Consider the following 13,975-nt stretch of genomic DNA (forward strand, 5'->3'; position numbering starts at 1 on the left):
TGTGGGGAGGAAGAAGTCAGGCTTCCCCGGTATGCTACACTTGCCAAGTTGCTCACTCTGGATCCCCACACCATCCGCGAGGCAGTTCCCCCAACCTCACCACCGACTGCCAGCACTCGCCCACCCCAAGTGGAGTTAGATGAGTGGCACCAACAGTTACATGTAGGCACTGACGATATCCCTACACATCACAAAGAAGGGGTATACCGGGTGGTACGGGAGTATGAGCAAGTTTTTAGCAAACATCCCCTAGACTTTGGGCAGATTAAAGGTGTCCAACACCATATCCCCACCGGTGAACACCCCCCTATCAAAGAGCGGTACAGGCCTATTCCCCCTGCACACTACCAATGTGCCAATGACATGTTGAGGAACATGAGGGAGGCAGGGTTATCAGGGACAGCTGAAGTCCCTGGGCCGCCCCGTTGGTACTGGTTAAGAAGAAGGACGGCACCATGCGGATGTGTGTGGATTACCGGAAGATTAACCAGATAACGCATAAAGATGCTTACCCACTGCCCCGTATTGAAGAGTCCTTGGCCGCACTGAGAACCGCGAACTACTTCTCTACCCTTGACCTCACCAGCGGGTACTGGCAAGTGGCCGTGGCACCCAAGGACCGGGAGAAAACTGCCTTCACCACCCCAATGGGGCTCTGTGAATTCAATAGTATGCCGTTCGGGCTGTGCAACGCCCCTGGAACCTTCCAACGGCTGATGGAATGCTGTCTGGGGCATCTAAATTTCGAGACCGTCCTGTTATACCTGGATGACGTGATTGTGCACTCCCAGACATATGAAGCCCACATGGAGCACCTGGCCGAGGTGTTTGCGTCCCTTGCCAAATATGGGATGAAGTTGAAGCCCTCCAAGTGTCATCTGCTGAAACCCAGAGTGCAGTACCTGGGGCATGTGGTGGGTGCAGAAGGTGTCGCCCCGACCCCGAGAAGATCACTGCCATCCAAGACTGGCCGAGACCAACCACAGTGAGGGAAGTAAGGCAGTTTCTGGGTCTGGTGGGGTACTATCATCGCTTCATCAAGGGGTACACGAAGATGGCTGCCCCCATGCAAGACCTCTTCGTGGGACAGACCAAAGGTGGTAGACCCCTCGGAGCCCCGCTGGTGTGGGAAGAGAGGCCTGAGGAATCCTTCCGCCAGCTGAAAGCGGCCTTGACCGGAGAGGAGATCCTAGCGTGTCCTGATTACAGCCACCCGTTCATCCTCTACACCGATGCCAGCAATGTGGGCTTAGGGGCAGTCTTATCCCAGGTCCAAGACGGGAAGGAAAAAGTGATTGCTTATGCTAGCCGAAAGCTCCGACCGACTGAAAGGAATCCTGAGAACTACAGCTCTTTCAAGCTCGAGCTCCTGGCGCTGGTGTGGGCTATCACCGAGCGGTTCCGTCATTACCTGGCCGCAGCAAAGTTCACCGCTTTCACGGATAACAATCTGCTGACCCACCTGGACACGGCCAAGTTGGGCGCGTTGGAACAGCGGTGGGTGGCCCGGCTAGCCAACTACGATTTCACCATCAAATACAGGGCCGGTTGTGCGAACGTTAATGCTGATGCACTCTCTCGGATGCCCCACTTGTCGGAAGAAGGGTGCGAGGATGACGACCTCGAAGAGATCGAGTTGCCTGCATTTCACCAGCCACCAACTGAGAAGGTACATGTCCACCAACAACGGGTGAACCTGGACCCGCTGCCCAGTCAGGAGTGGCAGGAAGCTCAGAACCAGGCGCCCGCTGTCCGCCTAGTCAAGATCCTGGTGGAGCAAGGCGCTGCTGGAATAGACCCTGCCGCCCCAGCTGAAGCCCAACGCCTGTGGCGAGAACGGACCCGGCTGTATCTACACCAGGGGAAGTTGTACCATGAGCTGATTAACCCGAAGACTCATGAGAAAATCCGCCAGTTGGTGATTCCCCAAGCTAATGTGCCCACCGTTCAACAAGCGTACCATGATGGTGCCGGACATTTCGGATGGAAGAAGCTGGAAATGCTGTTGAGAGAGCGGTTCTATTGGAGCGGGATGCGGGAGTCTGTAGAGGCCTGGTGCCGAGAGTGCGGCCCTTGCACGCTGAGAAGGAAGGACGATGCCAGCCAGAAGGCGCCCCTACACCCGATCGTTACACATCAACCGCTGGAGCTGGTCGCCCTGGACCATGTAAAGCTCACCCCCAGCCGAAGTGGGTACACCTACGCTCTAACCATAGTAGACCACTATTCAAGGTTCATGGTGGTTGTCCCAGTCAAAGACCTAACTGGCCGTACCGCCGCTAGAGCGTTCCAGGCTTATTTCTGTCGACCACATGGATACCCTGAGAAGGTGCTTACTGACCAAGGCCCGGCCTTTGAAGCGGAGGTGTTCCATGGGTTTTGTCAGTTGTATGGCTGCAAGAAGATCCGGACCACGCCTTACCATGCCCAGACCAATGGCATGTGTGAGAAGATGAACCACTTGGTCCTGGGCCTCCTCAAGACGTTGCCGCTAGAAGAGCGGAACCTGTGGCCGGAGAAGCTACCTGACTTGGTCGACATGTACAACAATATTCCTTCCAGCTCAACGAAGTGCACCCCAGCATACCTGATGAGGGCTCGCCCCGGCCGGCTACCGGTGGATCTGGACATGGGATTGGAGGCCCCAGAAGCACTCCCTTCGACAGCTGAATGGGAAACTCGGCGGAGGGTGCAATACCGACATATTCAGGAATATGTTGAGAAGAACTTGAGTCGGAGTCGGGAACAGCAGGAGCAGCGCTTCAACCAGAGGGCGTCTGCTGGCCCTTTCCAGCCTGGAGATGTAGTGCTGAAGCGGAAGAGGAGGACCCACAAGCTGGATGATCAATGGGAACAAACCCCATACGTCATACAGCCCACAGGATGGGAAGATGGGAAGGCCTACCAGATCAGTCGTGACCAAGGGGGCACTTTGGCCACGGTTTCCCGGGACCATCTAAAGAGGTGCCCACCAGCATTGAGGGCAGCGGCTGAAGTTCCGGTTCCTCCACCAGCGGAAGAGGCAAAAGAGGTAATCCACACCATGATGGGTGACTTCCCAGCGGACTGGCCTACACAGAACGGCGCGGTGATTCTTCCAGTGATACTGTTCCCACAACCCGTGGATGAAGAAGTGATGGAGGCGGTCAACCGTGAGCCAGTGCCAGTGCCCAGGGATGAACCTGTGCCCAGCTCCCCTATGCCTCCGCCTGCCCCACACGATAACAGGGAAGAGGAACTGATTGTTCCCTCTCCCCCGCTGCCTGTCACCACTGACACCGGACCCCGGAGGTCCACTCGCCCCAACCTAGGTAGACCCCCACTTAGGTACAGGGAAACTACTATTTAGAGGGGGGAGAACATTGTGTGTTAAAAATGCGTTTGAAAAGTTTTGAAAATGAATGATAAGTGAATGATACCGTGGAAAAGTCACCTGATTGAAGCCTTGATTTGCAACCTTGATTTGAAACCGGTCGTTGCTAGCAACTGGTCCCCGTTGGGACCCCCCTTCACCATTTTGCATAAGGGACTCCTTATGAACAAGCCTGAGAACTAGCAGGGCAACCACAAACTAGTGGCATGGAAATAATGTTGTTGTGGCTTTCACCGTAGCCGCCTCCGGAGAGGCAGATTGAAGGAAGGGCCCGCAGCGGAGCAGGCTGGGGCCCAGCCACCACCGGAACCGGTGGCGATCCTCTGGGGGTTTCAGGGGTTCCCCATGGACGTGGGCCCCCTGAAAAGGACAGAACCCGCTCGGGCAACTTGTGCTGGACTGGGGTCAAGGGGTGCTGCCTGTTTGCTTAGGGGCAGCATCAGGGCCAGGTTGCTTGGGTAGGAGAGAGCGGAAGCCGTGACCGTTTGCAACCGTAACGTTTTAAGTAAGAGTACCTCCCGATCTGGGAAGAAGTTATTATAATTGTATGTGTGTTACCGTTTTTCTATCTTTTTCAGTTGGTGAAAATAAAACCGGTGATGGACGGGCAGCCCGCGGACGGTCTGCATTTAACTAAGGGGGAATGTGGCGCCCTGGACAAGCCAGGGGCCACAGAGCACAACACCAACACACCCCACACTCCCAGCAGGCACACCGAAGTCAGACACAAAACCCTTGTTGCCTTCCTCCAGGGGCTGATGATCACACCAGGGGGGTGGGCCAGGCAGTTGGTCCCGCCCACCGAGGAGTTCACAGTCCTGGAGGCGGGAAAACCAGGCAGATGAGTTGTGGAGTTTGAAGTGGAAGGAGGAAAGTAGTAAGAGAGCAGCCTGAAGTTGGTCCGGGTGTCTGACCCGGACAGATCAGCAAGGTTGGCAGACGGTGGTGACCGTCTGCAGGAGTGGCCTATCCAAGTTACCGTAAGGACCGTGGACGGGCGGTGGCCCGGCGGGACTGGACCGGTACACAAAGAGAAGCCAGCACCATCTGGCAGGGGCTTTTCGGACCCCGGCAAGGCTAGGAGTCGCCGTGAATTTGCCGAATCCGTTAGTGAAGGGGACCTCCTGGGTTTCCAAACAGTCAAGTCCCAACAGAAGGCAACAGTCCAACCAACAGAGGGAGACACCGCCACCGCCAAGGCAACCGTTTCTCAGGGCCAGCGCCTGCGGGCAAAGAGGGGCTCCTCCAGCCCATATCCAAGCTGGGGAGCGGGTTACCGGTGGGAACCCATCGGAACCATCAACCGTACTTAGGTGCAGGGAAAGGCAGTCACCATCAACCTGCCTGAAGAAACAACACCGCAGCCGTCTGTGGGACCCGTCCATCCAGCCGAGTGTTTTACTGAGAACTGTGTCCTCATCCTTGGGCTGAGTGAGTACCACCGTGCCGTGCGTTACAGCGCTGCCCCTGCGACCCTGCACCTCGCCAGGCCCCGTAACCCGCCTGCCATCCATCCCTACCCCATCACCGGGCCCCGGGACAACCAACCCCCAGACCCACGGAGGGGAGAACTAACAACCAAGCTGCTCCCTGTCACCGCTCCCGGGATTCCCGTCCAGAGCAGCGGTGGTGTCACCAATATCACCACAACCGTGGGTGGCGTCACGGACAATAACTCCCCACAATCAATCCAATCCCCCCCCCTTTTCACTCATCACGGGCGAGGAGCGCCGCTCGAGTCCCCGGGATCCGGCCCACCGCTCGAGCCACCACCGAGCAGCAGCACCAGCGGCCGGACCCGAGCAGTGGGAGAGCGCAGCGTCCCCTCCTCCGCCCGCGACAAGATCTCTACACTGTGGATAGTGATGGTATAGCAGATCATCCATCCACGGCGGGCATACTACTACCCACAACTACTACTCCCATCATTACTGGAGATCTCTACACTGTGGATAGTGATGGTATAGCAGATCATCCATCCACGGCGGGCATACTACTACCCACAACTACTACTCCCATCATTACTGGAGATCTCTACACTGTGGATAGTGATGGTATAGCAGATCATCCATCCACGGCGGGCATACTACTACCCACAACTACTACTCCCATCATTACTGGAGATCTCTACACTGTGGATAGTGATGGTATAGCAGATCATCCATCCACGGCGGGCATACTACTACCCACAACTACTACTCCCATCATTACTGGAGATCTCTACACTGTGGATAGTGATGGTATAGCAGATCATCCATCCACGGCGGGCATACTACTACCCACAACTACTACTCCCATCATTACTGGAGATCTCTACACTGTGGATAGTGGTGGTATAGCAGATCATCCATCCACGGCGGGCATACTACTACCCACAACTACTACTCCCATCATTACTGGAGATCTCTACACTATGGATAGTGATGGTATAGCAGATCATACATCCACGGCGGGCATACTACTACCCATAACTACTACTCCCATCATTACTGGAGATCTCTACACTGTGGATAGTGATGGTATAGCAGATCATCCATCCACAGCGGGCATACTACTACCCACAACTACTACTCCCATCATTACTGGAGATCTCTACACTGTGGATAGTGATGGTATAGCAGATCATCCATCCACGGCGGGCATACTACTACCCACAACTACTACTCCCATCATTACTGGAGATCTCTACACTATGGATAGTGATGGTATAGCAGATCATACATCCACGGCGGGCATACTACTACCCACAACTACTACTCCCATCATTACTGGAGATCTCTACACTGTGGATAGTGGTGGTATAGCAGATCATCCATCCACGGCAGGCATACTACTACCCACAACTACTACTCCCATCATTACTGGAGATCTCTACACTATGGATAGTGATGGTATAGCAGATCATCCATCCACGGCGGGCATACTACTACCCACAACTACTACTCCCATCATTACTGGAGATCTCTACACTGTGGATAGTGGTGGTATAGCAGATCATCCATCCACGGCGGGCATACTACTACCCACAACTACTACTCCCATCATTACTGGAGATCTCTACACTGTGGATAGTGATGGTATAGCAGATCATCCATCCACGGCGGGCATACTACTACCCACAACTACTACTCCCATCATTACTGCAGATCTCTACACTGTGGATAGTGATGGTATAGCAGATCATCCATCCACGGCGGGCATACTACTACCCACAACTACTACTCCCATCATTACTGGAGATCTCTACACTGTGGATAGTGAAGGTATAGCAGATCATCCATCCACGGCGGGCATACTACTACCCACAACTACTACTCCCATCATTACTGGAGATCTCTACACTGTGGATAGTGATGGTATAGCAGATCATACATCCACGGCGGGCATACTACTACCCACAACTACTACTCCCATCATTACTGGAGATCTCTACACTATGGATAGTGATGGTATAGCAGATCATACATCCACGGCGGGCATACTACTACCCACAACTACTACTCCCATCATTACTGGAGATCTCTACACTGTGGATAGTGATGGTATAGCAGATCATACATCCACGGCGGGCATACTACTACCCACAACTACTACTCCCATCATTACTGGAGATCTCTACACTGTGGATAGTGATGGTATAGCAGATCATACATCCACGGCGGGCATACTACTACCCACAACTACTACTCCCATCATTACTGGAGATCTCTACACTATGGATAGTGATGGTATAGCAGATCATACATCCACGGCGGGCATACTACTACCCACAACTACTACTCCCATCATTACTGGAGATCTCTACACTGTGGATAGTGATGGTATAGCAGATCATACATCCACGGCGGGCATACTACTACCCACAACTACTACTCCCATCATTACTGGAGATCTCTACACTGTGGATAGTGATGGTATAGCAGATCATCCATCCACGGCAGGCATACTACTACCCACAACTACTACTCCCATCATTACTGGAGATCTCTACACTGTGGATAGTGATGGTATAGCAGATCATCCATCCACGGCGGGCATACTACTACCCACAACTACTACTCCCATCATTACTGGAGATCTCTACACTGTGGATAGTGATGGTATAGCAGATCATCCATCCACGGCGGGCATACTACTACCCATAACTACTACTCCCATCATTACTGGAGATCTCTACTATGGAGCCTCTCGCTTTAATCACTTTATAGAAACCTCCGTCCGCTGCGTTCACGTCTCCGCGATTCACAATCCGTGTTTGGACCGCCGTCCTCAGACCGGCCGTGAATCTCCAGACCCAAAGCCCATACATTATACTATCAGGCTGCTAATTAGGGTCAGGAAAGCCGAGCTCGGTCCATGAAACGCTGATATGTGAAGGTAGCTTCTACCAATGCAGTGCACCATGTTCCTACAGCGCACGCCGATGAGGGACCCTCGTGTGATCTGTCAGGCACCAGTGTACCATGGATGAGGGGCACAGCCGCCATAGTGCACAGCAGCCATGGGGCAGAGGATAATAGCGGTGTCGTTATATGTGCGACATTAGAGGTAGCCACTTCTGTTTGTGCCTCCGCGTGAGACGTCCTGCCATGAATCATCACAACATAGTGAGGCACCAGAGGTGCCAGGATGCCCGCGGAGGACGCTGCCTCGGAGGACCAGGCTGGATGCTGGCGAAGCACGGACAGAATGACATCTCCATTACTCACATTGTAATATAGTTCACCGCACATGAGGAGTGAAATATTTGGCTTTTTAATGTTAGTGGTAAAGAGGCGCTGCAGCAGCACTTTCCATTACAGCCTGCGTATCGGTGATGACATTTCATCTTACACTTTCTTGCTCGCTCCTTATCGCTCCTGAACACTGGTCTGCTGATGATTTTCTCTGTCCTGACCACGGCTCTTATCTCTCCACAACAACAGGACAGTCACGTCCGCCATGTCACACGCATCATGAAGGCCCCGATGCCGGGATCCAGCGATATCTGCCCTCGTACATACGCACACTCATCGCCTCAGGGGTCGGGGAACCATGGACAGACGTGGACCGGCATGGATCGGAGCGACTAAAGGTGACGTAAGGATTTCACTAACCTCCATGATAACGAAATAATCAAACACCAGACGAGCCCCAATTATTATATACACCTTACTATAAGGAGGGAGCAATTAATGGAGCGCAGGGGCGCAGTCTGAGGGGAAGGAGGAAGGGCCTGAGATACTGAGGGGCCGGGAAACACGTCTGAGTGAGGACTGACCCCACAGGAGAGATGGAGGACGCGCAGGGAGTCCACCAGGGGCGCAGTCTGAGGGGAAGGAGGAAGGACCTGAGATAATGAGGGGCCGGGATACATGTCTGAGTGAGGACTGACCCCACAGGAGAGATGGAGGACGCGCAGGGAGTCCACCAGGGGCGCAGTCTGAGGGGAAGGAGGAAGGACCTGAGATACTGAGGGGCCGGGATACATGTCTGAGTGAGGACTGACCCCACAGGAGAGATGGAGGACGCGCAGGGAGTCCACCAGGGGCGCAGTCTGAGGGGAAGGAGGAAGGGCCTGAGATACTGAGGGGCCGGGAAACACGTCTGAGTGAGGACTGACCCCACAGGAGAGATGGAGGACGCGCAGGGAGTCCACCAGGGGCGCAGTCTGAGGGGAAGGAGGAAGGGCCTGAGATACTGAGGGGCCGGGAAACACGTCTGAGTGAGGACTGACCCCACAGGAGAGATGGAGGACGCGCAGGGAGTCCACCAGGGGCGCAGTCTGAGGGGAAGGAGGAAGGACCTGAGATACTGAGGGGCCGGGATACATGTCTGAGTGAGGACTGACCCCACAGGAGAGATGGAGGACGTGCAGGGTATCCACCAGGGGCACAGTCTGAGGGGAAGGAGGAAGGACCTGAGATACTGAGGGGCCGGGATACATGTCTGAGTGAGGACTGACCCCACAGGAGAGATGGAGGACGCGCAGGGAGTCCACCAGGGGCGCAGTCTGAGGGGAAGGAGGAAGGACCTGATATATTGAGGGGCCGGGAAACACGTCTGAGTGAGGACTGACCCCACAGGAGAGATGGAGGACGCGCAGGGAGTCCACCAGGGGCGCAGTCTGAGGGGAAGGAGGAAGGACCTGAGATACTGAGGGGCCGGGATACATGTCTGAGTGAGGACTGACCCCACAGGAGAGATGGAGGACGCGCAGGGAGTCCACCAGGGGCGCAGTCTGAGGGGAAGGAGGAAGGGCCTGAGATACTGAGGGGCCGGGAAACACGTCTGAGTGAGGACTGACCCCACAGGAGAGATGGAGGACGCGCAGGGAGTCCACCAGGGGCACAGTCTGAGGGGAAGGAGGAAGGACCTGAGATACTGAGGGGCCGGGATACATGTCTGAGTGAGGACTGACCCCACAGGAGAGATGGAGGACGTGCAGGGCATCCACCAGGGGCACAGTCTGAGGGGAAGGAGGAAGGACCTGAGATACTGAGGGGCCGGGATACATGTCTGAGTGAGGACTGACCCCACAGGAGAGATGGAGGACGCGCAGGGCATCCACCAGGGGCACAGTCTGAGGGGAAGGAGGAAGGGCCTGATATACTGAGGGTCGGGAAACATGTCTGAGTGAGGACTGACCCCACAGGAGAGATGGAGGACGCGCAGGGAGTCCACCAGGGGCACAGTCTGAGGGGAAGGAGGAAGGGCCTGAGATACTGAGGGGCCGGGATACATGTCTGAGTGAGGACTGACCCCACAGGAGAGATGGAGGACGCGCAGGGCATCCACTGGGGGCGCAGTCTGAGGGGAAGGAGGAAGGACCTGAGATAATGAGGGGCCGGGATACATGTCTGAGTGAGGACTGACCCCACAGGAGAGATGGAGGACGCGCAGGGAGTCCACCAGGGGCACAGTCTGAGGGGAAGGAGGAAGGGCCTGATATACTGAGGGGCCGGGAAACACGTCTGAGTGAGGACTGACCCCACAGGAGAGATGGAGGACGCGCAGGGAGTCCACCAGGGGCGCAGTCTGAGTGGAAGGAGGAAGGACCTGAGATACTGAGGGGCCGGGATACACGTCTGAGTGAGGACTGACCCCACAGGAGAGATGGAGGACGCGCAGGGAGTCCACCAGGGGCGCAGTCTGAGGGGAAGGAGGAAGGACCTGAGATACTGAGGGGCCGGGATACACGTCTGAGTGAGGACTGACCCCACAGGAGAGATGGAGGACGCGCAGGGCATCCACCAGGGGCACAGTCTGAGGGGAAGGAGGAAGGACCTGAGATACTGAGGGGCCGGGATACACGTCTGAGTGAAGACTGACCCCCACAGAAGAGATGGAGGACGCGCAGGGAGACCACCAGGGGCACAGTCTGAGGGGAAGGAGCGAGGACCTAAGGCCTGAATGGTGAGATACTGAGGGGCTGGGATACACATCTGAGTGAGGACTGACCCCACAGGAGAGATGGAGGACGCGCAGGGAGACCACCAGGGGCGCAGTCTGAGGGGAAGGAGGAAGGACCTGAGATACTGAGGGGCCGGGATACATGTCTGAGTGAGGACTGACCCCACAGGAGAGATGGAGGACGCGCAGGGCATCCACTGGGGGCGCAGTCTGAGGGGAAGGAGGAAGGACCTGAGATACTGAGGGGCCGGGATACATGTCTGAGTGAGGACTGACCCCACAGGAGAGATGGAGGACGCGCAGGGCATCCACTGGGGGCGCAGTCTGAGGGGAATTAGGAAGGACCTGAGATACTGAGGGGCCGGGATACATGTCTGAGTGAGGACTGACCCCACAGGAGAGATGGAGGACGCGCAGGGCATCCACCAGGGGCACAGTCTGAGGGGAAGGAGGAAGGGCCTGATATACTGAGGGTCGGGAAACATGTCTGAGTGAGGACTGACCCCACAGGAGAGATGGAGGACGCGCAGGGAGTACACCAGGGGCACAGTCTGAGGGGAAGGAGGAAGGACCTGAGCTACTGAGGAGCTGGGATACACGTCTGAGTGAGGACTGACCCCACAGGAGAGATGGAGGACGCGCAGGGCATCCACTGGGGGCGCAGTCTGAGGGGAAGGAGGAAGGACCTGAGCTATTGAGGGGCCGGGATACATGTCTGAGTGAGGACTGACCCCACAGGAGAGATGGAGGACGCGCAGGGCATCCACCAGGGGCACAGTCTGAGGGGAAGGAGGAAGGGCCTGAGATACTGAGGGGCCGGGAAACACGTCTGAGTGAGGACTGACCCCACAGGAGAGATGGAGGACGCGCAGGGAGTCCACCAGGGGCGCAGTCTGAGGGGAAGGAGGAAGGACCTGAGATACTGAGGGGCCGGGATACATGTCTGAGTGAGGACTGACCCCACAGGAGAGATGGAGGACGCGCAGGGCATCCACCAGGGGCACAGTCTGAGGGGAAGGAGGAAGGGCCTGATATACTGAGGGTCGGGAAACATGTCTGAGTGAGGACTGACCCCACAGGAGAGATGGAGGACGCGCAGGGAGTACACCAGGGGCACAGTCTGAGGGGAAGGAGGAAGGACCTGAGCTACTGAGGAGCTGGGATACACGTCTGAGTGAGGACTGACCCCACAGGAGAGATGGAGGACGCGCAGGGCATCCACTGGGGGCGCAGTCTGAGGGGAAGGAGGAAGGACCTGAGCTATTGAGGGGCCGGGATACATGTCTGAGTGAGGACTGACCCCACAGGAGAGATGGAGGACGCGCAGGGCATCCACTGGGGGCGCAGTCTGAGGGGAAGGAGGAAGGACCTGAGATAATGAGGGGCCGGGATACACGTCTGAGTGAGGACTGACCACACAGGAGAGATCGAGAACGCGCAGGGAGTCCACCAGGGGCACAGTCTGAGGGGAAGGAGCGAGGACCTAAGGCCTGAATGGTGAGATACTGAGGGGCTGGGATACACATCTGAGTGAGGACTGACCCCACAGGAGAGATGGAGGACGCGCAGGGAGACCACCAGGGGCACAGTCTGAGGGGAAGGAGCGAGGACCTAAGGCCTGAATGGTGAGATATTGAGGGGCCGGGAAACACATCTGAGTGAAGACTGACCCCCACAGAAGAGATGGAGGACGCGCAGGGAGACCACCAGGGGCACAGTCTGAGGGGAAGGAGCGAGGACCTAAGGCCTGAATGGTGAGATACTGAGGGGCTGGGATACACATCTGAGTGAGGACTGACCCCACAGGAGAGATGGAGGACGCGCAGGGAGACCACCAGGGGCGCAGTCTGAGGGGAAGGAGGAAGGACCTGAGCTACTGAGGGGCCGGGATACATGTCTGAGTGAGGACTGACCCCACAGGAGAGATGGAGGACGCGCAGGGCATCCACTGGGGGCGCAGTCTGAGGGGAAGGAGGAAGGACCTGAGATACTGAGGGGCCGGGATACATGTCTGAGTGAGGACTGACCCCACAGGAGAGATGGAGGACGCGCAGGGCATCCACTGGGGGCGCAGTCTGAGGGGAAGGAGGAAGGACCTGAGATAATGAGGGGCCGGGATACACATCTGAGTGAGGACTGACCCCACAGGAGAGATGGAGGACGCGCAGGAGTCAACCAGGGGCACAGTCTGAGGGGAAGGAGGAAGGACCTGAGATAATTGTAAGACCTGTTAACATTTATATATATATATATATATAAATATATATAGGTTAAAAGACTGTTTGGTGGACTTCCTTGTGTTATGCTGCCACCTGCTGTCAAAACAGAGAACAGCGGGAAAAAGTCCTGCTGCTGAAGTGACTTGATTGAGTCTGCAACAGGAGGAGGAGGAGTCTACATGTGGCTGTTTTGCAGAGAGAAGTGTGCTGGAGTGGGCTGTAAGATAGAAGGCCTCAGTCTGCCCTGTTTTTCCGAGGTCCAAGTACCTCAGAGTGTTGCGTGGTGTCCCCCCCAAGACACACATCCAAAGAGGCTGGATGTGGAGAGCGATCCAGGCAGCACGTGCAAGTTACAGACCCGGGACAAAGACTGAACTTTAGAGGTGTCTGCCAGAGGAATACGGGCCCCAACGGTGACGAGGTACCCCACGCTGAAACCTGCAGTTAAGTGTGCACACTACTTTAGTTAGGGACAGATAGGAAAAGACTCTGCACAGTGTTATGCGAGTAAGGTAACAAGGACTCTGCGGTTTTTTGTTTAATAAGGATTTCTGTGTTTTGCTTTTGGGAGTACAATCTGAGGCTTCCTACCCTTGACAAGTTATTCAAAGTAATTGTATGTATATTGTATTATCTCTACTGCTGTGCACATTCCCGCTTTTCTCCCCTTCCCACACTTTTCCTCTACCTGTGTTGTGCAATACATTATTAAATTTGCATTGATTAACCCCCATGGTTCCGTGCAGTCCTTGCGTATCCCGTTACCTGCAGGTTATTACATTTGGCGTAGTCGGCAGGATACGCAGGCTGGTACGGAACAATGGACGGACAGGGGGGTGTCGCTGATGGGGGTGTCGCTGATGGAGGTGTACTAATACAACCTGATGGGGGAATACCAGCAAGGCAGCTGTCCCTGGGGGATATGCTGACCCATATACCAAAATTTACTGGCAACAATGTACCTCTCCATGACTGGGCGCAGAGAGTGAGG

General features: G+C 55.7%; 1 protein-coding gene across 2 annotated transcripts in view; it reads left to right on the forward strand.

The window, feature by feature from the left end:
- The window catches only part of LOC142249050 (platelet glycoprotein IX-like), a 67,363-nt gene that overhangs the window by 27,639 nt on the left and 25,749 nt on the right, over positions 1-13,975 (forward strand). Inside the window, exon 2 of one of the 2 annotated variants that reach the window (XM_075320636.1) lies at positions 8,299-8,452. The gene's annotated coding sequence lies outside the window, so the exon portion shown is untranslated. The remainder of the gene's footprint in view (positions 1-8,298; positions 8,453-13,975) is intronic. The other variant, XM_075320635.1, reaches the window with a different exon arrangement.

The sequence above is a fragment of the Anomaloglossus baeobatrachus genome, chromosome 8 (genome assembly GCF_048569485.1).
Source record: "Anomaloglossus baeobatrachus isolate aAnoBae1 chromosome 8, aAnoBae1.hap1, whole genome shotgun sequence".
Taxonomy (NCBI): domain Eukaryota; kingdom Metazoa; phylum Chordata; class Amphibia; order Anura; family Aromobatidae; genus Anomaloglossus; species Anomaloglossus baeobatrachus.